Source organism: Mesocricetus auratus, unplaced genomic scaffold, assembly GCF_017639785.1.
Source record: "Mesocricetus auratus isolate SY011 unplaced genomic scaffold, BCM_Maur_2.0 Super-Scaffold_100025, whole genome shotgun sequence".
NCBI lineage: Eukaryota > Metazoa > Chordata > Mammalia > Rodentia > Cricetidae > Mesocricetus > Mesocricetus auratus.
In genome coordinates, this window is record NW_024429206.1 from 23,197,978 (window position 1) to 23,225,623 (window position 27,646).

Sequence of the window (27,646 nt, forward strand, 5' to 3'; positions counted from 1 at the left end):
GAATTAGAAGGTTGTGGAACCTTCGTGAGGTGGAGCCTTGCTGGAGGAGGCCATCACTTGAAGTTTTATAGCCCATCCCATTTCCTGTAAGGGCTCTGCTTCTGACTGCAGACATGATGTGACCAGCTGCCTCACACCTTCCCACAATGAACTGTATCCCTTCAAACGGTAAGCCATGAAAACCTTTTCTCCTTTAAGTTGCCCTTTTAATTATTTATTTGTTTAGTGTGTGTGTGTGTGTGTGTGTGTGTGTGTGTGTATGTATGATGTGGGTCTCCGTGGAGATCAGAAGAAGGCATCAGATGCCTGGACTGAATTTGGGTGCTAGGAATTGAACTCAACTCAGGTCCTTTTGTAGAGCTATCTTAGCAATGAATCATCTCTCTAGCACCTACTTTCAGATTTTTTTTTTGTGGTGCAGATGGATATGACTCAGTTTCAACATGCAACCCCTTCTTGCAATGTGCTCTACTCTGGGCTTGCAGAGGGGTTTCCAAAATAAGATTTCGAAATTTGACACTGCTATTGAGAAACAGAGTCTAAGGACCTACATTTTCAGTAGGAAGAGGTTCACTTAACTGGGTCTGTTTCAACCAAGATATTACAATGGAGGAGACATAGTATAACTTCAGAGGCTTGACCACTATTTGGGGGATGTTTGTTCTTTTATATATGTTTTGGTTACTGTTCTGGAGGCTGTGACCATAGACCAGGCAAGAAACAACTTAAGGGCAGAGGATTTGATTCTGAAAATTTGAAGTTTCATCATTGTGGGGAAGACACATGGCAGGAGAACAAGGTGTCTGGTCACATGGCATTCACAGTCAGGAAGCAGAGAGACATGGATGCTGACTTCCTCCTTTTTATTCACTCTGGGACCCCAGCCCATGAGATAGTGTCACCCACATTCTGCATGGCTCTTCCCTCTTCAATAACCCAGCCTAGGAATCCCTTCATAGGCTTGCCCAGAAGTTCATTTCCATGATGATTTTAAACCTTGTGAAGTGGCCAACCAACTGTCTATAATGTAAAACGTCAAGGCCAGTGATGCAGCCCAGCAGATAAATGTGTTTACTCTGAGTCTAATGAACTTCAGTCCCCTGGGCCCAACATGATGGAAGGAGAGAAAAGACTTCCAAAGATTGTTCTCTGACTGCCACCTGTGTCCTGTAGCACCTTGACTACCCTACACTCTCAACAACAACAACAACAACAACACACACACACACACACACACACTGTAAAAAAACCAATGCTAACCTAGAACCTCTTGCTGGGGAAGTGTTGTGTAAGCACAGTTGGAGCCCTCATCACACTCCAACAGGGCCGCTCTCATCCAGTCTCAGCTCTGCACATGGCCCCTCACAGATTTTGAGTCCAATCCAGCCTCCATATAAACTATAGCAGCAGTGGGCATCTAGCTGCATCCCATGAGAGCTCCCAAGGAAGAACTACCCACCTGAAATTTTCCAAACTCCTCATCCCCAGAACCTGAGTCCAACAAACTGGTCACTACAAGCTGCTACATTTTGGGATAGCTTGCTAATAAGAAATTGTGAGCACTACACCAATTATGATAATTGAGTATACCAACAGGATGAGAGAGCCAGAGGTGAGTGTCACTAAAGTGTACCACAGAACAGAAGAACATTCTGGAACCCACTTCTTTTAGGTTTGGTGCCGGGTGCTTATCTAACATGAAAGCTCTCATCTTCCCCCATTAGGATGACTTCCTCATCTGTGACTTGGAGGGGCTGCTGTGCATCAGGTTGGGTTTTAGAGATGCGACTGACATCTTGTTTCTTTCTCCTATGAAACAAGCTAATTTTTTTCAGTCTCATAATGCTCTTTCTCTGGGACAGAAAGGTTATTGATTGTCACAATTCTCTGGCCTGGGTAATCGATACTCAGCAGTTAAAAGGGAACACGGTGACGGATGGGAGTCCCATCTAGTGCTGTTCTACATGATGGTGGGCTGTGATAATTCGCCTGTCAGAGAGCCACGCTTTCTTAAGAAGCCAAATGTGAAGGCATTAGGGGATTTGGTGTCAAGATGAGTGGCGACATGTTTGTGAGTTGACATTTGAAGGTTTTTTTTTTCTATGAGAAGTAGAGGTGAGTACAGGATCTATTCCTCAGAGAGGACCCCGGTTCTTTTCTGATATTGTCAAAGTAACAAGTGAAAAGTTTCAGGGTTGAGGTCCAGGAGGAACACTGAGGTGGATTGTCCTTTTATATAAGAGATTTATTGGAGTGACATTAACATAATAGGCCAGTGGTTCTCAACCTTCCTAATGCTAAAGGGAAGGAGACTTAGAAGTTTCTGGTTTTGGTTCTCAGTGGGCCATTGCTAGGGTAACCAGTAAGTGGTCATTTAAAGAATGATCATGATCAGTAAACATCTTTTCTTCCCACCCATTAGTGAAGTTGGATGGGGGAGGGACAGTAAGTGTCTAGAGAAACAAGCTGCTTCAGTTCTGGAAACCAAATTACTTTCTTAAAAGCAAACAAAAACTGTAACAGCTCAAGAAAAATGGAGGAGCTCTACAGAATGACTTAGCCTTGGCTAACAGCAAGGATGGAGGCATGGCTCCACCCTATCACCTGCAGCAGCTGGAGAAGTCCCCTTTAGGAGCTTCCACTCAGTAGACCCAAGGTTCTTAGCATTGATGAAAAAAAGACTCTCAAGACCAGCCAGTTTGAAGCTGAGCTGTTAGAAACACATACTGGTCTTACAGGAGACCCAAGTTGCATGTCAGGCAGCTCACACTTGCCTTTCACTCCCACTCTAGGGATGCGATGTCCTCTTTTGGCCTCTAGGAATATTACACTCAAGTGTACATACCCATACAGAGACATACACACCCATAATCAAAAAAAAATAAAAAGAGAGCTAGCTTAGCTTGAATCAGGACATGAGCCAGCAATCACCATCCCTTCATGTTTCCTCCCTTCAGTTCCTGTCCTGACTTCCCTGGACTCTGCCTTAGAAGCAGAAATGGCCACTTTCTGCCCTATGTTGCTTTTGGTCTGAGTTATTTATCATATCAACATGGATGAAACTAGAACAACACACACCTATTCATTTATCTGATTACTTTAATCTCGTCCACTGTGATGTTCTGTCATCCCTTGGCCTTCTTTCTAGGTGACTCATCATCTGCATTACTGTGACAGTCACTGTACAAGGGGACCACACTTCACTCAGGCACTAAAATGAGAATGAGTCATCATGCAAAGTTTGTACCAGACAGAACTAGTTCTAGCAACAGAAAAATTGGTTTCACTAATAAATCGTAAATATGTACCATGTGATGGTGGACCCTTTGAAGTAACTTGAAAGCAACTGGTTGAAAATTGATGTTATTCCAAATAGGTAGATTGATAGACAAAACCAGGAAATCCAGTAACATAAGCTATAAGACCCAAGCAGGAATTATATCCTGTCTTATCATCCTTGTGTCATATGAGATTCCATTTCTCATGTCATATCATATCAAGGGTGTAACATTTTCATTTACTTGTTTGTTAATTCCTTTTTCATCTTTGTGTGTGTTTGATATGTTAGAGTGTTTTATCACAGAAACATAGATGAAACTATAATAGTATATTTCCATTCATTTTTGATGACTTTAATCTTGTGTGTGTGTGTGTGTGTGTGTGTGTGTGTGTGTGTGTTCATGCAGGCATATACAAATGAATCCACAAGTGTATAACATGTCTAGGTGAGCAACAGTGGAGAAGGGAGAAATTTGCTATATACCACTGGTGATCAGGCTCCATGCAAGCTTTAAGAAACTTGTGTAAAGTTTGCCTTAAAGTGTGTCCTTTCTCTGAAGCCTTTGTCAGCAACTGTGGGGTGGATGTGGAGGGAAGAGAGAGAGCTAATGGCAGGCAGTGGGAAGAAGGCATTCTGGTTTCTCATTGCTCTGATTGAATACCTGGCAAAAGCAACTTCAAGGAGAAGTTTATTTTTGACTAACAGGTCTGGGAGTCCAGTTCGTCCCAGCTGGGAGTTCATGTTACTTTGGGTGGCATGGTCAGGGTGGTCAAAACCTACAGAATGGTTTCTTATAACTTGCCAGATAGGAACCAGGAGATTGTATTTGTCCCAACCATGAATGACCCTCAGGTTACCAATGCCTCACCCCCACCCCTTACTGAGAAGCAGTCTACTATGTGATGTAGGACTCTTGACATTTTTTGCACAGGATGGACTAAACCATTCCCTTGTTCTGTTCACAGACAGCCTCACACTTGAGCAAGCATTTTCTTGATCACCTCGTGGGGAGTGTGAGGAGCCAAGTGAAGAGGCTCTTGGCAGCAATTCTCCCCCATGAATGCTGGGAAGCATTATTTACGATTCAGAGCAGGCAGCCTGCATTAGGAACTGATTTTCTAAATTTAGAAATGATTCATGTGATTTGGAACGACTCAGCTTTAAGTCACATTAAAAAAAACCCAGCAGGTGGCCATTAGTGTTAAAGTGTGGCTTGCATTTCTTTTCTTTTTGGAAGAAAACAGAACTTTCCAAGGCTGGAGTTGCTCATTGGGGTAGTCAGGAGATGCAAAGATTTGCTAGAGCTGTGCAAGGCCCACACAGCTAAGCTGGCTGACTCTGACCTGCGTGTTGTGCTCTGGGAGTGGATCTCCCACAGCTTTGTCTTTAGAGTCTTCAGAATTCTGTGACTCTGTACAACATGATCCTGTTTACCCACTGCTGGAGAGTGTTAGTGGAATCCTTGAACTTGGGAAAAGAGAAAGGTTTTAGAGTGCAACGAGACAGGAAGTCGTTGCATTTTTAAAAAGTTTGTGTGTTGGCACTGGGGTACTGAGGGAGATATTGATCCAATGCAATCTGTCCTGCAACTCTGTGCTGATGTATTTGGTTATCATGCTGATTTCAGTGACAAAAATGCTGGGCAGAAGCAATTTAAGGAAGGAAGGAAGGAAGAAAGGAAAGAAGGATTTACTGTGGCTTACAGTTTGAGGACACACAGTCCATCATGGCAGGGAAGGCATGGTGACAGGAGCATGAGGTCACATTACATCTACCACCAGGAAGCAGGGAAGGAGATGAATGCCAGCGTTCAGCTCACATTTTCTTTTGTATTTAGTCCAGGACACCCGCCCCCACCTGTGGGATGCTGTTGCCCATTGTCCAGAGTGGGCTTCCCCATCTCTGTTAATCTAATCTAGAATCTTCCTCATAGACACACCCAGAGGTGAATCTCCCAGGTGAGTTTAGATCCTGTCAAGCTGGCCATTGATATTAAAATTGCAACTATATTTTCACTTAAAATCCCCATGTTGCTTGTAAGTGATGGCCTGGGGGACAGAAACCAGGGATGTCCTTATTTTCAAAATAGTCCATAGGTATTGATACCTTTAAATGCCATTAGGCGAGGGACTGAGATAGCTCAGTGGCTAAAGTGCTTGCCACACAAGCATGAAGACCTAAATTTGAGTCACCAGAAGCCCTTTGAAATGGAGGGTATCCTGGCCCATCTGCAATTCCTGCCTCAAAGATAGGAGATCTAGAATAATCCTGCTATCAAGACGAGGCATATCTTGTAGCTCTGGGATTGATTGGGAGAGCCTGCTTCAATGAATAAGATAGACGAGGGATTGAAAATTATTCCCAATATCAAATTCAGGCCTCCATGTGCATGCACACACATGTGCACATGAACTCACACATTCATGTGTGTCCACATACATGCTAAACCTTGCATACATACATACACACACCATACACACACTTAAATTTCTTTTTAAACTTATTTGGTGACCATTTCCAAAGGCCTATGTCCCTTGTTTACTCTTACAGATTTTGATTCAGTATGTCTTTCTCTTTTATTCCTTTATAACAAGGCTGGCCTCATAGTGGCAAACCTCCTGCCTCAGACTCCTGAGTGCTGAGATTACAGGTGTACACCACCACACTCAGTTCTTTTCTTCTCCTTATCAGAAACCTTTACGGATGTGAACTTCACATGACATAAAAGTGTAAATCACTATCACTTAATATGTTCACAATCCATCACTTTAATTTATTCCCAAAACATTTTTAAGGCTGGAGAGATGGCTCAGTGGTTTTGAGTGTATACCACAGCTGTTGTAGAGGACCTAAGTTTGGTTCCCACTGCTCACACCAGGTGAGTAAAATTACCTGTAACTCTGTCTGCACTCCTTTGGCCCCCATGGATACCTGGAGCTCTCTCTCTCTCTCTCTCCTCTCTCTCTCTCTCTCTCTCTCTCTCTCTCTCTCTCTCTCTCTCTCTCTCTCTCTCTCTCTCACACACACACACACATGATTAGAAATCAAAATCAAAACAAAACAAAAAATTCCATCACCCCCAAGAGAGACCCTGTCTTCACCGAGCTGTCAATCTGTCAATTTAATTCTTTCCTTCCCTGAGCTCAGGTAATTAATAATTGCCTTCTGTCTACGGGTTTACCTATTCTCAGCACTTCATGTGAATGTCATATATGTATGTGTAAGGTTCAGTCTTTGGTGTCTGGCTTAGCATGTATTCAATTTTCAGATAAACTGTAGCATGGGCTTGTGCATTGTCTATGTTTATGGTTTTTTTGAGACAGGGTCTCAACAAGTAGCCCGGGTTAGTCTGAAACTCCCAATCCTCCTGCTTCAGCTTCCTAAATTCTAGATTCACAGGTGTGTGCACCACCAAACCTGGGCAATTCTAGATGTTTCCAATAGGGTCTAAATGGGGAAAAACACCTCTCTAAGCCAAGGGATTCTGACATAGACCTCTGGTTAAAAATCCACGTGCATAATGAGTCCACCATCATGGGCATTTTGCCACAGTCTCAAAAGCTGTCATTATTACGAGTAATGGGATGCTTCCGGGGAGATGGCCCAGTTCAACCCTCTACTTGAATAGTCAATTATTTCCACAACATCTCTGCCATGTGGGAGTTGAGCATCTCCCTGAATATATACTCTGAGGGGAGGATGACGTCAAGAGGGATCTTAATCACATTGCTGATGTCTCCGTGACAAGAATTTGTTCTCCATGTGTGCCTGGATTCTGCTATAGGCAAGGAGGGGATGTAAGGTGAGGGACTCAATTCAGAATGATGATGGGGGCAACAGCAGCATGAAACCATGCATCCTGGTTTGGAACCTGGTGAGACTGGACACGGTTTGGAAGGCCTCGGATAGACACCTCAACACTACAGATGAGTCAGGTGACTTTCTCACTGCATCACTTAAGACCACTAGCTCTTTTTCTCCTCTTCCTCTCTCTTCACAGAAATGGGTATGAGCTTGTCATGTACATACTAAACAAGTGTTCTACCACCGAGTCATAGGCTATCCCTCATTGGAGGTGCTAGGCTAGTGCTTTATCCCAAAACTTGTCCTAGACCCCTCACTGGGAGAATCTAGGCAGACATTCTGTTGCTGAACCGTATACAGCCCATGAGCTCACTGGGGTGTTCTGGGTAATCTCTCTACCTCTGAGCTTTGTTTTCCTTACTTCACTGGGGATTCTAGGCAATCGGTCTATTCCTGAGCCACACCTCCAGCCCTCTTTACTTTTTATTTTGAGACAAGGTTTCAGGAAGTTGTCAAGGCTGGCCTTAGACTCCTTATGCAGCCCAGGCAGACCTCAAACCTGCAGCCATCCTGCCTCCTGCCTGACTGACCTTCCTCTTCTTTTCAAGTTCATTGATGATAATAGCACCGTCCTCCATGAATGAATGGAGTCGTGTTTTACACATTAATGGAATTCTGTTGAGTCTCCAGAGACCTCTTCAGACTGAAAGAACCAAATAAAGTATGTGAAGGTCAGAGTTAGCCAGCTCAACTATTCCAAACTTGTATCATCTTAGAAAATGCATGTGTCCCTTGGCTCCCCTGTCCACATCTTCAAATTCTCCTTTCTGTGTGAGGACGTGTGTGTCTGGGCAGTTATTCATTTGTCTGAAGTGTGTGTGTGTGTGTGTGTGTGTGTGTGTGTGTGTGTGTGTGTGTGTGTAATGTATGTATGGAGGCCAGGAGAACCAGGGGTATTGAAAGCACCACGGAGAAGACTTTGGACTCTTTTTTCAGTGCAATGAGGTGGCATAGGGGGACTCAGAACACATTGGCTTTTCTTGGGAATGTTCTCTGATTGTGAGTGGAGACTAAGGTACAGAAAAGCAGCAAGAGCAGATGTGGGCAGAACAGTTGGGAGGTGACCCCAGTGATGCAGGCAGAAGATGTCACTGGGACTGTGGACGTGGGAGCCTTAGGAAACAGATTGGCCATGGCTCACAGCTCTTGGTGACATGGTGGATCTAGACAAGGAAATGTAAGAAGAGGACAATGATTTCTGGGTTCCCGTTCTGCATCAAAGGATATAAAAACTCATTGATTTGGCTTTTTTCTACACCACCTTAGGTATATCTCCTGAGGATACTCCCCAATAAAAGGCCAGTCTATGGGTCTTTGTTTCAAAGTCTTTTGTGTGTGCATATATCCTTCATGTGTGCCCACCTATGTGCTGAGTGTGTACATATGTGCTACTTGTGTGTGTGTGTGTAAATATGTGTCACATATATGCATGTATTCATATGTGTGTATGAGCATATATATGTGTTCCAAGTTGGTGTCCAAATTAGACAGCTGACAAAATGACCCATCACTGTCAAGGCTGGAGAGATAGCCATTGCTCAGTCAGTAGAGGCCTTGCTGGAGAGATAGCCATTGCTCAGTCAGTAGAGGCCTTGCCTTGTAAACATGTGACATGAGTTTGATCTCCAGAACCAACAGAATACATCATCAACAAAAACAAAAAGAACAAAAAAGACAAAGCTGGGCATGGTAGTTTGCATGTGTCATTCCAACATTGGGAATTCAGAGACAGGAGGATCCCTGGAGCTTGCTGGCTAACTTGCTGAGCTCCAAACCAAGGGAGAGACCCTGTGTCAAAAAAGGTGGATAGTGCCTGAGAAATAACACCTGAGGGTTATTTGTTGCACAGTTCTCATCCAGTTGATTCGTGAGGGTTGTTTGGGACATCAGCTTTAGTCATAGACACTGAGAGTTGGAGACTTTCAAGAGAGACATTTGAACTGCTGTCTCCATGCTCTGTGAGCTGCATCCTGCATGAGGTGGTAGGAGACAGAGGGCTCAGGTCTCACATGTGCTTGTGGAAGTGGCTTCATTTGCAGGCTGCTGTCTCACCCTGAACTGATGGTCCGAGGTTACCAAAAGCTACTTGGATTTTCTCTATCTCTGTCTGTTTATCTGCCTGCTTGCCTGCTCTCTCTCTCTCTCTCTCTCTCTCTCTCTCTCTCTCTCTCTCTCTCTCTCTCTCTCTCTCTCTCTCTCTCTGTGTCTGTCTGTCTGTCTGTCTATGTCTCTGTCTCTCTGTCACACACACACACACACACACACACACACACACACACACACACACAGACACTCCCTCTCTCCTGAAATGTCTCCTCAGCATCCTGGTTATTGACTGTCCCCCAAGGGTCCATATGCAAAAGGCTTATCACCAGTTAGCTGCTGTTGGGAGATTGCATTCGTCAACTTTTCTCACACTGTGACAGAAGCAACTTAGGGTAAGGGAGGTTGAGTTTTGGCTCACAGCTTTGGGAAGCACCTGCCATCTTTGCAGGGAAGGCAGCATCTTCATGGTGATAAGAAGTCTTCATGTGATGACTAGACAAGGGAGCAGAGAAACAAAAGACCTGTCTCCAGTGATCTTTGGCTAAGATCTACCTCTTAATAGTTCTAGACCCCTTCCAAGTACCACTGTTGCCATCTGAGAAGCAAGGTTCAAAACAAGCCCAGAGTGGAGGACATTTTGTATTCATGCCATATGGAGTGGTGGAACCTGTGGTGTTATCCAAATTTTGACATCATGATACTATATTGATTGCAGCTTACAAACATATTGGGCTTCATTCACAGCTATCCTGAGATGCAGTATGTAGGTTGGACATGCTTGATAATAGGTGGGGTGTAAACAGAAGTCTTTCTTTAGGTCACTGGCAGAATACTCTTGAAGGAGATTATGGAATCTTGGTCCCTCCTTCTTCTTCTTTATATTAATCAGCTTTCTGTTGCTATGGCAATATCGGAGATAATTAATAAGGGCAGGGGAAGGTTTTATTTTGACTCATAGTCTCAAAGGTTCATCTAATGGTCATCTGGAGCCATGTTAGGATGGTGGGTAAAACGGAACATTATGGTGAGGGGGATACGTCGCAGCACAGCTGTTCACCTCATGGTGGCCAGGAAGCGAAGAGAGAGATAGAGACACAGAGAGAGGTAAAGAAAGATGATGGCATAGAAAGAGATGATAGAGGACTAAGGTTAAATAGAGATGAGGAGACAGAGAAAGCTGAGATAGAGGTAGAGCTATGTAGAGATAGTTAGAGGTGGTGCTGGAGATAGAAGTGAGATATGTAGTTAGAGATGGCGACAGAGATAGAGGTAAGGATAGGGGCAGCGATGTGAGGGAGATAGATGGGAGCTAAGTTCCTGAGTTCCCAACAGTGCATCCTTTGGGGACTAATCCTCCACTGGGAGCTTTGCAGCGTGTCTAAGATCTGAAGCATACAACTCTGGCTCCCTGGCCACACATGAAGTGGTTGTTGGAGTAGCTGGTGTTCTTCCACACCCGGTGCCTTTTGTTTGAAGCCTGACAAGAACCACCCACATCAGCAAGGGAAAGGAGACAAACAGCGACCACATGGAGGGTCCCGGTGTGTGTGTCATTTGCTTTGCAAATGAGACTGGTGTGATCTAGGGACCGAGTCACCCTGAAATAATGGGAGAGAGATTAAAATTGATTTCTAACCTACCACTGTCAAGGTGCATCTGGGAACAGCCTTCAGGGGTCTAATCTCTCTGTCCACTTCTACAGAGAGGTTGGATGTCACTTAGAGACGTGTCAACATGTTTGTCCTTGATGGATGAGCTGACTCCACAAAACGTCAAGCACAATGCCAGCTGCAGAGTGAGTGACTCCAGATCAGGCTGTTCTAGCTGTATTAATAGGGGCACGATGCCTGTCTGGGGATTTGATGCCAGGACTGAGCAGCCTGCTTTTGCTTGGGACCATTTGAGGATGACAACAAACCATGGTCTAAGCAGAAGAGGATACCACCCTCTGTAGGATCCAGAATCCAAGCATTCTAATGCATATTTGAGAGTTGGTAGAGGAACTAGACCCTTCAGGTACCTAGGACTTTAAGCATTGAAGTTGTTTTTTGTTTTTTGTTTTTACGAGACAGGATTTCTCTGTATTGTTTTGGAGGCTGTCGGTCCAGCCCGGCCTCGAACTCACAGAGATCCTCCTGCCTCTGCCTCACGAGTGCTGGGATTAAAGGCATGCGCCACCACCGCCCGGCAAGCATTGAAGTTGTGAGCACAAGGATATACCAGCTTACCATGGCCTATGACAAAAATACCTGAGTTAATAAAGTTATAAGCGGAAAAGTTGATTTTTCCTTACAGTCCTCATTCCATTGCATGAATAATGCATTAACCAAGTCTCATCCCCATGACTAGGGAAAGAGTGAACTCTGTTTCATACATAGCCTAGCAATCCCCTGTCTCTATGTCTCCAGTGCCTCTAAGCATGCATCACCATGTCCAGTTGTATATAGTGAGCTTTGCAACTCTCAAGTTACTGAGCCCCAACACGTGTAGAACATCTACCAGACACATAAGGCTTCCTTTACCCTCAAAACTGGCATCATCAATACTGACTGCTGTTCTGGAGCTGGGGTTTGCAGAGCTTCCATGGTCCATCCCTACAGTAGATGAAGCAAACACTTACAGATGCACCCTGGTAGCTTCCCAGTGGGATTGGAAGGTCAAGAGCACACACAGCGATCCATTGGACCCGGAACAGCAGCAACCACACAAGCATTGAGCACTGCTCTTTGCTGACTTTCATTAATCTCTCCAGGGCCCCTGAGAGGTCAGAGATGTTTACACAGCAGAGGAGGCTGAACTTGCTCACCAGGCTGGCTCAGCTAATCTGTTCCCCAAGGGCTGCAGGTTTCCTCCGTCATGGCCAAACTGCCAGGTGAGGGAGAGGTGGATTGCAAAGGTATGCAAATATTTGGCTTCATCCATGATCAAATATATCATTTTTTCCCTTTCCCTGAGCTCTACAAAAAATTCAGCAAAGCCCCAGGAACTGCCTGGGAGCAAAGAATTTTGCATATGAAGCATGCCCGGCTTTAAAGAAAGTGCAAGGCTGCAAGAAAGTCTATTTTTTTTTAACGCACAGAACAATTACAACATGAATTTCAAAACTTCACTCTTCTGGTAACAGATAGTGATGGTTAGTGTTGATTGTCACTTTGACATAATCTAGAATCACCTGAGGGTTCTAGCCTTCTGGGCTGTGGAAGCCTGCCTTGGCTCCATTAATTGAGAATGGGAAGACCCACCCAACTGTGGGTGCTGTCATTCCTTGGTCTGGCATCCTGGAGTGTGTAAGTGGAGAAAGAGAGATGGGGAGCGTCCAATATTTGTTCTTCTCTGCTTCCTGATTATGGAAGTGTTGTAAGCAGCTCTAGTTACCTTGGCTTCCCCTCTACAACGGACTGTACCCTTGAACTATGAACTATAATAATCCTCCTCCCCCTTCCATTGCTCTTGTTGGGCCATTCTCTCACAGCAGCAGACTAGAAACTCAGACACACATCTTCTCAGTGCATATTATCCTACCCCCAGCATCAGGCAATATCATGTATAGAAATAAACTGTCTTTGTATGAAAAGTGAAAACAAGGTTTACTTTTCAAAACGTCTTTCCTACAAATATTTGGACTCAAGTCTATTGAATAAGGAAGCAACTCCATACTTTTGTGTTTTACAGAAAGTTCCTTATCTTTCAACTCTTAGTAACAGATACAGCCCAGTGTATCTGTTCCCCCAGAGAAAACACTAAAGCTTGTGGGTCTGTGTCCCCTGAGGAGTCAGAAGCAGTCCTATGGGGTGTCTCATTTCTCAGAACCCAGTCTGAGGCTAGGACATTATACTACACATATGAGCAAGTGCAAAATGTTTGTCATGTTGTTTTGTGAAGTTCTTATTTATCAATTTCGTGTGTGTGTGTGTGTGTTCACATGTGTGCATGTGTATATACATGTGTTTGTACAATTATGTGTAAATGCAAGTGGCGGTCAGAGGTCATCATTGATCAACTCCCTCAATTGATTTTGTCTTATTTTTTGAGGCAAAGTCTCTTCCTAAGTTAGATGGAGTGGCCACTGAGCCCCAGGGATCACGCATCTCCACTCCCCCGGTGTTGGCTCATGCCGAGATGTCTGTCTTTTTTATTCAGGGCAACTGAACTCCTATCTTCATACCCGTGAAGCAAGCACTTCACTAACTGAGCCATCTTCCCAGCCCCTACATATTTGCCACTTCCTTAAGATGACTCACTCATGAAGTCAGCTCAGCTGTTGCCTATCCTGTACAACTTTTACCTGAATAGTTTGGTAGGACGCAGCCTCTTATCCTTCATAGTACAGGGGGAAAGGGCTTTGCTGGAGTCAAAGTGTTCACCGTGATTTTTTTTAATCTCAGTTCTTTCTTCCCCAAATGTATAGCACCAGCTTGCTCCCTGTTCATTCCCTTCTTCTTCATCTTGGACACTCTTCAAGAAAGAAATGGCAATACGTGCTGTAAAGACAATTCACATCCACATTTATTACATCATTATCCATAGGAGCCAAGGTATGGAACTAGCATAAAAACCCATCGTCAAAAGACTGGCTAAAGACAATGTGATACGCCACACACACATAATGAGTTTTACTCAGCTCTAAAGAGTGACACTGTGCAGTTTGCAGGAAAAGGGAATAAAAATGGAAGACATTGTATTAAGTAAAATAAACCAAACTCAGAGAGAAAACTATCGCATTTTCCCTTATATGTGAAATATGGGCTTAAATACATGTATCCTCATGCCCCTCCCACCCACCAACTCATTTATCCACACATTTGCCCACGGATCTGACCATCCATTCACCAATTCACCTACTCATCCATTTATCCACCTACATTCACCCACCTACTCACACACCCAGCTACTCTCCTATTCCCCCCACAGGTGATGGTCTATTAATGCACCCACTCAGTCACCAGTCCACCCACAATCCACTTCTCATCAACCTGTCCATATACCCATCCACCTACATATATCTATCCATCTACACACCACCCCACCCACCCACCTGCCCATTGACCCTTCCACCCATTTATACATCAATCCATCTTTCCACCTCCACACTCTCTTATCCATCCATTTTCCCATCCATTCATCCACCAGGCAGCCCACCCGCCAACCCACTCATCCATTCATCCGCTTTATCTGAATCTTCCTAGCTCTGTAGTTTTGTTCAGTTTTCTAGCTTTCAGCCCCCAAATCTTCCATTAAATAAGTGAGATAAATGAGGCCCAAAGGAGTTTAGTTACTTGTTCTAATTTATGAAACTGCCTTATCTTCTTAGATAAAAACAGAAGCTCGCTGAGGGCTTGATTCATACCCCTGAAGAATTTAGCATAAAGCCTTGCAATTAATGAATAAATGATAAATATCAGGATGGATTAATGGTTACCCTGAAGCTAATCTCTCCACAGTCACCCTCAAATGGAGACAGGCAAACTCTTTGAAGGAAAAGTTAATGGCAATAAAAAAAGAAAAAAACCAAAACAATTAACAACCATTTAATGAGTATCACTAGCTAAAAGCTGTGCCAAATTCTTTTCAAAATTCCCTTTTAATTCTTTTAATACCCTTATGAAATAGATAATAAGTATAATTAGCCCAATAATAATAATCAGCCAAATTTAATAAAGGAAACTGAGAATTTGTGTTATGAAATCACCTGCCCTAGGTCACATGGGGAGAATGCAAGATGGAACCCAGGCCTTCCTGCTCTGCGTGCGCCTGCTCTCCTGAACTACATTCCAAGTATTCTCGTGGGTAAGGAAAAGATGGTTCCAGCACTAGAAATGAAACTTGCGCCTGTGTCTCTGCCTCTTGAAATATTGATTTGCATAGTTTATGCTCGTATATTATTCTGGAAGCCTGACAAAACACCAGAGCCAGCAGGATGTAGGATGGGATCAGACTGCTATGATTTCCATCTGGGACTTTCCAAAGGCCAATCCAGGTCACCAGTCACTGATGTCACCAACTACCCAATAACTCCCAGTTCATCAGGGACTTCAGGGATGGCAATTCACCATCCAGTCTCTCTTCAAAAATGTTACACTTGGGACAGTTGATGGAGAATCCAAAGACGGTTCAACCCCAGTGTGATGACTACTCCTCTAGACACTGTAACAGACCATTAGAGGGATGAGACCAACGTTTTATAATAATTAAAGGACACGTAAGAAAGGATGAATAGATAAATGGTTGGTAGGTGGGTGAATGGATAGATGAATGAACACGTGGGCTGACTGATGGGTGGAAGGATGAAGAGAATGGATGGATGGGTGCAGATATAGCTCAGGCTGGTCTTGAACTCATATTGAATAGTGCCAGCTGCTGCGGCAATTGCTTTGCACGTCTATCCAGTCTTCTGGGAGTAAGGCTTCAAATCTTTACATTTTACTAAAGGTCAGAATTCAGGTGAAAATGAATTAAGTCCACACTGAACAGTCTAGGTGTTTCCTTGCCATTATTTCTGAAGCAACATGCACCAAACAATTACATAGCATTTATAATGGGTTAGGTAGCACGAGTCATCTGTAGGTGATTTAAAGTACCAAGGATATATGCAAACACTGCTAGTTTGTTTAAAAGAGAGTCACAGATTTTGGTATCTTCTGAGAACAAATCCCTTGAGGGGTCAGTCTTCACAACAGTCCTATGAACCAAAGCACAACATATACCCTATTTTACACCTATTATTCAGAGTCGGTGTGGCAGTTTGAATGAGGAATGTACCCCATAGGCTCACGTACCTGAACACTTGGTCTCTAGTTGGTGGTGTTGTTTGGGGAAGTGTGAGATCTTTAGGAGGTAGGGCCTTAGGAGGAGGAGCGTCACTGGGCTGGGAGTACTCTGAAGTTTACAGCTTGGTCTCGCTATTTGTTTTCTCGATGTGCTTACTGTGTGAATAAAATGTGATCTCTCTGCTTCCTGACTGCCAGGCAAACCTCATAGTCTTCCTGCCATGCCTCCCTTCCGTTGTGGAGTCCACCTCTCTGGAACTGTTAAGCCAAAACAAACCCCTTCTTCTCTAACTTGCTTTTTAAATCAGGATGGGCTAAATAGCAGCAGAATAGTAACTGATAGAGCCAGAGGAAAAAAATCATTGCCCATAGTCAGATACCCAGTGTTAACTACAGGCAAAGCCGCATTGATCCCTGTGAATGCAAGTCCCACCCGCCAGATGGTTTGAGCATCAAATGCTACAGCCACAGCGTCTTTAAAGAATATAGATAATCCCATCAGAGCATCAAGAAGGCTACAGGTTAGTCTAGGATCATAGTTAGCCTCATCAACTTGGCACAGCCTAAAGCATTATCTGAAAGGAGAAGCCTCCGTAGAGAGATTGGTCTGTGAGAGACTGTCCTGACTGTTAATGGATACTGAAGGGCTCAGCCCACTGTGGGAGGCACCATTCCTGGGTGAGTGGTCCCAGGCTGTATCTTTTTAAAAATTAGCATAGTGTGAGTCTGTGACTGAGCTAGAGAGTGAGCCACAATCAGTGCTTCTCCATGGTTTCTGATTCGTGGATTTCTACACTGCCATCCCTCAATGACAGACTGTGACCTGGAAGTGTAAGCTGTGCCTACCCTTTTCTTTTCCTAACTTGCTTTTGGTCTTGGTGTTGATCCAACCAGCAGAAAGGAAACTTAGAGCAGGTAACACAACACCTTCTCATGGAGAGTCTACCATGGAGTGGGCAGAAGCTTCACAGAAAGCACAGGAATCTCTCAGAATGTTGAAGAGAGGATCTGTATCATAGAATACCCGCATCTGAGTCCTGGATGTGCCCTTTGCCTCCTGTGGACTGGGTAGCTAGTGGTCAAGACGATCTCATGCTGTTCTTCTCCAGTGCTCTAGACTCCCAGTATTAGAGTAGGGAGAAGAGGGAGAAAGTGGGTTCCATGGAGACCTCAGGAAAGGGGCTCTACTTCCTGTTTGACAACAGTTTTAGGTCAGTATCATTAGGAGTGTCATCCTTACTAGGATAAGAAATCTGTCCATCACAGCTTCCTGCAAACACACCGATGTAAAGTCTTCCACAAGAGCAGGCCACGGAGCCATCCTTACACTCCCTCCTCAAGATTTTTGTTTGTTTGTTTTTTATTTTGTTTTGTTTTATTTGTTTGTTTGAGTACTTTTTAGGTTCCTAAAAAGACTGAGGGGAAGGTACGTGGTAAAAATCAGGCTTTTCACCCAACGGTATCCCTCACGTGTACCTCTTGCAGCAGAGTGGCTTTTGCTGCAGATGACATCACCAGTGAACTCGAACCAACTACCCAGACACATCATCATAATCTGGAGTCCACCCTTCACACCAGAGCCTTCTAGTGCTGTTGTTCATTCTACAGGTAGGATGAGTGTGCACATGTGTTCGTGTGTGTATGGACATGTGTGCAGGTGCAGGAGCACATAGGGGTACATACGTTGCACAGGTTGACCATGGGTGCCTTCCTCATGCACCCTCCACTTTATTTTTTTTTTTTTTGAGACAATGTCTCCCACTGATCCTGGAGCTCAGTGATTATCTCTAACTGGACAACTCGCTCCAGGGATCCACTGTCTCCACCTGCCCAGAGCTGGGGTTACAGAGGTATGCTCTCACATCTGGTTTCTTTTTGGGGGTGGTTGGGGACTCACTCTCAGGGTTTCATGCTTCTGCAGCAAGTACTTTACACAGGGAGTCATCCTCCAGGTTTTCAGTGTCTCCTCAGGTGGGCCCTGGAATGCAACAGCCTGTGGACACCAGTAGGACTCAGATGCAGTATTTGTGGTGTTGGGTTATTCATTATGCTAGGAACAATGGGGAATTCTGCTGGGGAGAGCAGGAGAGTTTTCTGGAAGCTGTGTTACAGCCCGTAATATGACATCCAAGTCTTTTGTGGAATGTAACCCATTACCATATCCCAAGGGGCAGCTCAAAGTAAAAGAATTGCAGCATGTGAGAGTTGGAAGGAAATTCAAAGAGGGCCTTGTCAAACCCTTTAGTTTTATGGGAAGGGGAATTCAGAGCCAGAAAGGTTAAATAATTCTCCCGGGGTTACAAAGAGATGCATAAGCGAGTCAGAAGGGAGACTCGAGGGAGAAAAAGAAAGAAACATTTGTCAACACCAGCGCTGTAGTGGTGTTCTGGGTCAGCAAGGTGAGTTGAACCTTGCCCCATCTGCAGGCAAGGAAGCCACAGCTCAGAAAGGTGACACATTTTGCCTGGCCTCGAAGGGGTTGTGATGGGGCTGTGATTTCAGTCCTAGAATCTGACATCAAGCACATGGTCTTTTCTTTGCTTGGTGGTTCTCATGGAAATATTAACTGGTGGGAAGGGTGTGCCTTTGCAAGGAGGGGTGTGCCTCTCCTGCATGCACAGGTCTCACGAGATGCATCACAAGTACAAATGTGGCTGGCCCGCACCATGACCTTGGCAAACAAGTACCACTTTTCCCCATCTTGCTGAGAAATAAGTAAAGACGGAGAAACTATGTCACTCTTCTTCAGATAGCCCAGCACGTCACAGGCACAAGGATGGGTGCTGTATGCCTTTATGTTCCGGAACCTTCTTCTGTAAAAATAAGAAACCCAGACATTTCCCACTCAAGTATCCCCCAGAAGTCTACCTCTTCAAGGCTGGTGCCTTGAAATATTTATCTCAACATTCTCTGATGCTGGGGTTAACCAATAAAGGTTCTTTTGTGGAGCTCTAAGAGCAAGATGGTTTTTGGCATTCAGTGGTATTCACTGTCTTGTGCTTTGAGCTTTTGAAAACATCTGAGGACACAGAAGCATTGTGAGGGAACTGTGATGTCTTTCTCCAGTAGGAATGAGATGATTAGGAACTGGTGGTTTTTTCTGCGGAGAGCTGATCTCTGGTAACAAATAAGGAAACGGGGCTGGGAGATGGCTGGGTCAGGGAAGTGCTTGCTGTACAAGTGAGAGGAACTGAATCTACCCCTTGGACATGCATAAAAAGCTAGGCGTGATGACACATACTTTTAATCCCAGTGCTGGGGAGGAGGAGACAGGTAGAGAGATCTCTGGTCAGCTAGTCCAGGTAAAAAAGGAAATGTCTTGTCTCAAAAAGGAAACAGTGAAACAAGGTGGATAGTAGCTGAGGAATAACAGCTAAGGCTGACTTCTAGTTCTATTTGGATACAAACGCACATGTGTCAGAACATGTATGAACATACACACACACACACACACACCGAAATAGAAAGAAGGGATGGATATTGGCCAGGTTGGTGGCAATCAGGGCTATGATTTGGGTTGATGGCCCCATTCTTAAGGCTGTTTGGTTTTGCATGAAGAATATTCCAAGAAAATAGGAACACCCAAGAGAGCTGATGAAAGTGACATTCAAATGAGCATGGAGGGGGATGGAAAAGCCACTGTGAATCTTATTCCCATGGAAACAGTAATTGTGGTCTTGGATCTTGAGCACAGCATAGGCAATTAAGTGAATCAGAGATTAAAATACAGCCTCACATGTAGCAATTTAATGGTTGGGAAAAGCTCAGAATCAGAATGTGGTTGTGGCATCAGATGCTACAATTAAAAGAGAGAGAAAGAAAGAGAGAGAGACAGAGACAGAGACACAGAGAGAAATTTGACATTTTAGGCCACTAACCTTGACACACAATGCAGGTTTTTTCATGACAAGGGCACTTGGATAGAGTTTGACTAAACTTACCATTTTTCTGCTCAGGGGTACTGAATATATCCAATGTATATTAATGATTATATTAAATATACTTTGCCTTGGCTAGTTGAGAACAAGTCATTGGCAAAACAATTAAGTCAGCAAACTAAACTAATGCTTATTAGATATTCAGAAGCTTCAGTTTGGTTTATCAATAACTAGAAGGTTGATGAATGATTTGAATATGGTTGGGGTCTGGCTAGAGTGTGGTTGGTTGGTGTTTGCATAGTTAGAGTCTGGTTTGGGTCTGGATGAGGTCTAGTTAACAACTGGTTGATGTTTAGTTAGAATCTGGTTGATATCTTGCTGGTGTCTGATTGAAGACTAGATTGAGCCTGGATGACGTCTGGTTTGGATTGGTTTGAGATCTCGTTGGGAAGTTAAAGTCTGTTTGGGGACTATTTGTCATCCGGTTTAGGTCTTGGTAATATCTATTTGGGGTCTTATTGGCATTGGTTGAGGTTTCTTTCATTTGATTGAGCCCCAGTTGATGCCTGGTTGGGCTCTAGTTGGGATCTATTTAGGGGCTACATAATGTCTGGCTGGGATATGGCTGGAGTGTGGTTGGCGGTAGTTGGGGTGTGGTTGGCATTATCTTTTTTCTCCCAGTTCCCCTTCTGAAAAGAATTGAACTCCCCCTAAAATCTACCTTTAAACCAACTTGCTAATATGATAAACTATATAAAATCTTTTATATAATATTCCTCTTTACTTCCAAATATCAATAAGTCCGGGCTTTGGATTCAGTGTGTTAAATTCCCCTCAATCAAATTGTTTACCTAGAGCAAAGTCATATTTTAGTTCTAAAGTGTCCACACCTCTATCCATATGTTTGATCCTTATAGTGCTGTTTTGGGAGGTTGTGGGAGGTCTAGTTGGCAGATGTGGGTCACTGGGGGTGAGTCTTTGAGAGTTGTAGCCTAGCCCCAATGCCAATCCCATTTTTATGTTAAGATGCAACCATGGACAGAAAAGCTCTGAACACCATGCCTTCCCTGCCTTTGAACAGTGAAACAAAATTACTCTTTCTTTCCTTAAGAGCTTCGGTTGGTTGTTTTCTTGCAATAGCGGAAAGTAACACAAGTAGAAATCACTGAATTCTAGTCCTGATGATTGAAATTATGCTAATTAAAAACCACTGGAGGTATGACCCAATGGTTAAGAGCACTGGCTGTTCTTGCAGAGGACCTGGTTTTGGTTCCCTGCACCCACATGTGGCTTATAACAATCTGTGACTCCAGTTCCAGGGAATCCAATGCCTTTTCCGATCTCCATGGGCTCATACATGCATGTAGTATCTGCCTATAGGGTGTATGTATACACACACTCAGACATATGTGTACATACACATAAAATAAAGACTTTAAAAAAATCACGCTTTTGTAAATAGGGCCTGCACTCGGCTGGGAGCTCAATCAGCCTAGCAGCTGCAGTAAGGATGCCTTCCTAGTCTAGGAAAGCCTAGATTGGTAAACTGTGGCATTGGCTGCATCCTTCTTCGGTGATGCCCATTCTGAGCCAGGAATTTACTTGTCCTTCTGATATGGCAGAGCTTTGAGAATGACAGCTGGTCCTCTATAAGCTCCTAAGCATCTTCCTCACTGGGGATGGTTGAGGGGAAGATATACGAGGCAGACACAGGAGATCACTCAGGGCTTGGGCTGTCACTCAAGGTAGGCACTGGATACTTTCTGCTCTCATTTTACCAGGTTCCCATTGGCATTAAAGTTCAGATTCAAGGATCAAGAGGGATGTGAACAAGAAGTTTTGAGCGTAAATTTTCTTCTTTTTTCTTTTTAAATCAGAGGAGTTATTAATGCCACAGACAGAGTGTGACGGGATCTCTGAGGAGGAGGAGACAGGTCCCTAAGACAGAGTCGGGGTCTCTTCTCCAAGGATGAATGCTTCACAGCACAAGCCTGCAGCCAGACTCTCCGATTTCTCAACATGAGGTAGGTAAGGGATGGGGACATGATGTGTGACCACCAGCCTGTAAACTCACTTCCCCAGGCGAGAAATCTGGGCACCTGCATGTCTCTAGGTTAGAGACCCACAGACGGTGTTCTCAGCACGGTGCCTGACAGTGTCTGATAAGGGGAAGGCCTGTTGCAGGTTTTGTGGCCTGAGCAGTAGTTTGGTTTGAATTATAGCACAGGGAACACTGCTTAGAGGGTTCCAGGTTCTTGCATCCCAGAACACAGGATTAGACGGGCATGTGGGTACTGTCAGCAAGCAGAACCCAAGGAAAGGCTTCAGAAGTGGGCTGGTGGAGAGGAACAGTCAGCAGCTCAAATGACCCAAACATTGAAAACCCAGGGGGATTTAATATTACCTTAGTGTGGGCTCTTTGGCTTACTCATGCAATATGTCATTTCTCAGTATTACTTATGTTACATGTAGTTTTACATCTAACATGTCTCATTAGAATCCTGAGTCTCACCCAACTGTGATGACACTCATGGCACCTTCAGGTACTCTGGAGTGCCTCTGCATCTGCCCTGACAGGAACAAACCAGTTCACTTGGCCTCGGCTGGGGCATTTCCATCCTTCTCGTTTGTTTTCTTCACATAGTAACTCTGTTAGGCTTTGCACAGTAACCTGTCCCACCTTACCCATTAAAGAGATAACTAATGGCAAAAGGCTGAGGAAGGAGATTTAGTCATTGTGGCCACTTTGGAGAGTGGAAACAATAAAAGGGTTCAGTGATCCACCTGCCTCTGCCTCCCGAGTCCTGGGATAAAAGAGTGAGCTCCAGGACAGCCTCCAAAACAATACAGAGAAACCCTGTCTTGAAAAACCAAAAAGAAACAAAAAAACAAAAAACAAACCCCCAAAAAAAAGGGTTCAGTGACCCCAGTTCAGGCCACTGGTGTGAGCTTTCTGTTGAAATAGAGGAAGAGTCAAGGGGTGTACATAGGTAAGCGGTCCTACTGAAGGTGTAGTCCATTGCTGACATGTCATTGTCAAGTTGACAGAACCTTGTGGAACTCTCTCTGGAGACAACTCTTTCTCCAGCTTCAGCTGCCCTCTCCTCCCATCATAAGACTGCTTGGGAAACTCCAATTCCTCAAGTGAACATGGTTTTAATGTCTGACAGCCAAGGGAGAGGTACACATGGACCTCCTTACTCCTGTGGCACAGCTTACAATTCTTGTGTTGTTGCTTTTCTCATTGCTGGGGCAACATACTTGACAAACAGAATTCAAGAAAGGAAAAGTTCATTATCTCACTTCTCAAGGGCACAGCCCAGCACAGCAGTAGGGCAGGCATAGCAGCAGGAGCGTGAGGCAGCTGGTCACATGACATCCACAGTCAGGAAGCAGAGAGAGATGGATGCTGGTGCTCAGCTCACTGTCTCCTTTTTATTCAGTCTAGGACCTTACACCACGGAACAGAATGATGCTGCTTGCATGTAGTCTAGTTCTTCCTACCTTAATTAATTCAACCTAGCAACTCCCTCACACATAGGCCCGGAAGACTGTCGCCTGCTCATGCTAGACCCTCTCAAGTTGACAATCAATACTAAACATATTTCCTCTTCAGGGGAGTGGACATGTTCTAGACTAGCCCATCTCTCAATTTCCTGTCCTACCTTTAATTCCTTCGCATTTAAATGTCCTTGAGCCTCCTGCTACTCGGAGGAATGGCCCCAGGCTGGCAGTAGAGCCAAGAAAAGGAGCCTTGATTAAAAACCTCCATGTGGTAACCAGACAATCAGGTGCTCATTATCTCACACGACAGAAGTACTGAAATGGAACAGTCACACATTGGAAATTCACAGAGAATTGTACTTTAATATAATTATTTTTGAAAGAGTCTTCATCAGAAAGGTTAATAAGAGCAATATAGGTTAATAGCAGTACCAAGGGACCGGACATCCTCTGATAATTGACTTTATTGATATGGAAAATGCCTTGTGCTTCACCTGGGGGTAGTGACCATTTCTCCTTAGTCAATTATCTTCTAATGATAGCTGATTCTTTGACTCCTGCTCCTGCCACCACCTGTAGTCCCTTTGCCTTCCAGGAAGAAGAGGGCACCTCTGAATTCTCTATGTCCCCCAGGCCCCCAGCTGGTTCCCTGACTTCTGCAACGGTAGATGGATAGAGGGAATCGAGGTGGGATTTCCCAAGTCTGTTTTGTTACTCAGATCTTTAGCATGAAATCTGCAGCTCAGGGAGCTCCAGTTTTTGGAGAGAGTAAGACATTCGTAAGAGACCATGAAAGGGTGCCAGAGGTCCCTGTGAGAGAATTTTCACAAGCCTTGGCTAAGGGCTTCCCAGCAGTGACCTAGTGCATGTATGATGGTGGTCAGACAAGGTTGTAGTGAAGAGAAAGGACTCTGTTGCTTCCAGACATGGCAGCTGCAGAGCATTGTAGCTCAGCATATTTCTGGAGTGTTTGTGGTATTGTCTAAACCAACCAACCACACCGGCGGTTGTGAGTTCAGTGGGCGGTTATGCACAGTAAGTAATACTTGATTGTGACAACCAATGATGGCCTTATTTTTTATGTAGTTACCATTTTATTGTTCCTGATCCTGCCTTCCTTTGTTGTCCCCCCTTCCCTCTCATCCCCCCCTTCTTTTTCTTACTCCCTTTTGTGGTACTCGATACTGTACCTAGGCAAACACACTACGGAGCCACATCTCCAGACCCTCACTAGAGGATTCTAGTTGACTGCTCTACACTCAACCCTCCCCCACCTCATATTTTTGTATTTTTAGATACGGTCTCACTGAGTTGATCAGCTGGATATAAACTCACCCCATGACTCAGGTTGGCCTTGAACTTGGGGTCCTCCTGCTTCAGCTTCCCAAGTATCTGCAACTAATGTCGCCTCAAGTCTTCAGTGTTGGGTCCTCTATTATTCCATAATTACTGTTTTGTAAGCCAGATTGAATTTTCTTTCTTTTAAAAAATATTTTCGTTTACTTTTATTTATGTGTGTGTGTGTGTGTGGAGGGGGGAGGGGTTGTATGAGTACATAAGTGCAGTGCCCACTGAGGCCAGAAGAGGGAGTCAAATCCCATGGAACCGCAATTACAGGAGATTGTAAGTTGCCTGACGTGGGTGCTTGGAATAGAACTCAGGTCCTCTGCAAGAGCAGCAAGTGCTCTTAACTGCAGAGGCTCTGGGCTCATTTTTCAAGATCTTTTACTTCCTAATTCACTGAGCTGTCTGTTTACAGCTTAGTCTGTTCTCTTACTAGAAACCAAAGAATAGTATGCACTCATTACCTACCACACTGCTCATTAAGATTTATTTCTTAAACATTTTTATTTATGTGCATGCATGTGTATCTGTGTAGTCATACATCATATGTGTTCAGCTGCCTTCAGAGGCCACAAGAAAGTGATGGGTCCCCCGGAACTGGAGTTACAGATAGTTGTTAACTACCAGACGTGGGTACTGGGGACTGACCTTGGGACCCTTGGAGAGCAGCAAGAGCTGTAACTGCTGAGCGGTGTCTTCAGTCACATCATCTGCTTTTAACTGGGATCTTCCCATTTCCCCTCACACAGTCCTGGGCTCCATACTGTGGTACTTTGTTCCACTAGTTACAGGCTGGTCCCTACTAAGTTCACTTATGCAGAGTGGTGGCATCTTTTAAGAACTAGAAAACTTGCTGCATGGCTGAAGATGACGTAGAACTTCAGGTCCCCCTGCCTCTATCTCTAGGGTGTTGAGATTACAGGTGTGCCCACACCTGGCCTATGACTTAGCGTACTGTGTAAAGAATCATTTATGTTGCTGCATATATTTTGTCCTCTGTTCCTTTTTTATTTGCTGCCTGGATAAGAACCCTAATTTCATTCTGTTGCTGTGACAAATGCCATAACCAAAAACAACATAAGGGAGGCAAGGATTTCTCCTTACACTTCCAGGTCACAGTCTGCCACAACCTGTGCTGCTTTGGGATTGACCTGGCTGGAGTGACATGGGATGAAGAAATGACAGGCACACCTACAGGTGCTAGACGGTCCATTCGCAGTGACGGAGACACTCCGGCAGCCCAGAAACTTAGCACACAGCTGAAGGATGCAGTGGGCTGACTCATCTCCTTAGGGTAACTCTGTAGGGGAGCAGTTTCAAGCTGCCGTCATCCAGGAGGAGGATGCTGTGGTTGGTACTGTCTGCATGCACTGTCAATGTATTTATTCCAAACATAGGAAGGCCTTGCTATTTCCCTGAGGCTGACCTATGAAGGTTTTGCCAGTCCCATAGGTCCGAAGCAGTGGTGTCCTTGACGGGTCATGATCATGTCATGAATTCTCATTCTGCAGGGGGACACTCACTCTCCTCAACATTCCCTCATGGAGGGAAGTCAGGACAGGAATCTAAGTCAGGGGGCTAAAGGCAGGACTGTTTGCTATTCCATGTAGTATTATCCCGTCCAGGGAACTCACAGCCAAACATGGAAAACACTTACTTGTTGGCTTGAAGGCTCATCCTCAGATAATTTTCTTACATAGCCCATGACCACCTGCTCATAATGGGCTGTGCAACTCTGAACCAACTAAGAGTCAAGACAGCTCTCCATAGATGCGCTCACAGGCTGATCTGAACTGGGTAATTCCGCAAATGAGACTTCCTTCTCAGGTCCGGGCTGGGTCAAGAGACTGGGGATTGAACCCATGTCACCATGCATGCTAGTACGAGACTGCCAACTGACACTACATCCCTAACACGGGAGCTGGATCACAATCTATCCCCTTGTAACCCATGAGCTTGTGATATACTTATAACCTGGTGCCAAGCACTGGAGTTTGAAACATTTGCATTTGACCCCAACCCAGCAGAGTGTCTCATGCCTGTGATCAAGGAGAAGTGGCAGAGAGTGAGACCTTGCTTACTGCCCAGTATATGAGGCTATGGACACCCCCCCCCCAGGCTATGAAGGTAGCCTTCCCAGTGTTAATGGTCTTCAACCGCAGATTCTTAAAGATGCAAGCCTTAGGGACTAGGAGGTTGGACAAGTCAGTAAAGTGTTTGCCATTATGGATGAGAGCCTGAGTCTGAATCCCCAGCGCTAAGATAAAAAGCCAGACATGGTTAGTATGTGTTGGTTATCCGAGCACTGGGGAGGTGGAGATGGGTGGATCCCTGGGTGTGCTGGCCAGCTAGTGTATTTGAACTGATAGTCTCCATGTTCAGTGAAACAATTATCTCAATAAACAACAACAACAAAAGGTAGAGAGTAATTGAGGAAGACACCAGTGTTGACCTCTGGTCTCCACAGACATTCTTACGTGGATACCGGCACGCACCCACCTGCCAACACCCCACGTAAGACACCCTCATTAGAACCTAAGAGGAGGCTGGAGGTGTGGAAATAAGATCAAGTGGGAAATTCCTTTTTATCCCCAAAGTCTGCATCTCTGTGAAGCTGGGATGTGAAAATATTTGACTGGCTGAATTTTAGTTGTGTGTGAATATCGACGCTTTCCAACGGCCAACTTCTATAATAAATAAATGTGATATCAAAGGTTCTCAGAGGCTATATTGGAAGTCCCGAGGATCAACCTGGCTGTGTTTCCCAACTTCAGCCTTGGGTGTGGGAAAGGTGATCAAAGGGAGGCAGAAAAAAGCAGGAGTAATTCACTTTGTTGATATCCGTGTATATTTAGTAGTGTGGTTGCCTGGGGATTTTTAAACATTAGCTCCCTTTAAATCAAGTTGGGCACCCTATAAATCAAAATGATAAATGATTGATAAATAAACTGTCATTGCCACAA

The 27,646-nt window shown here is 44.5% G+C and overlaps 1 long non-coding RNA gene across 1 annotated transcript; it reads left to right on the forward strand.

Moving 5' to 3' along the window:
• On the forward strand, positions 1 to 27,646 carry LOC110342800. The gene is made up of 6 exons (XR_002384965.2): positions 1 to 168; positions 13,599 to 13,725; positions 14,889 to 14,977; positions 17,443 to 17,565; positions 21,713 to 21,859; positions 25,796 to 27,646. It is a non-coding gene; the product is annotated as an uncharacterized LOC110342800 (long non-coding RNA).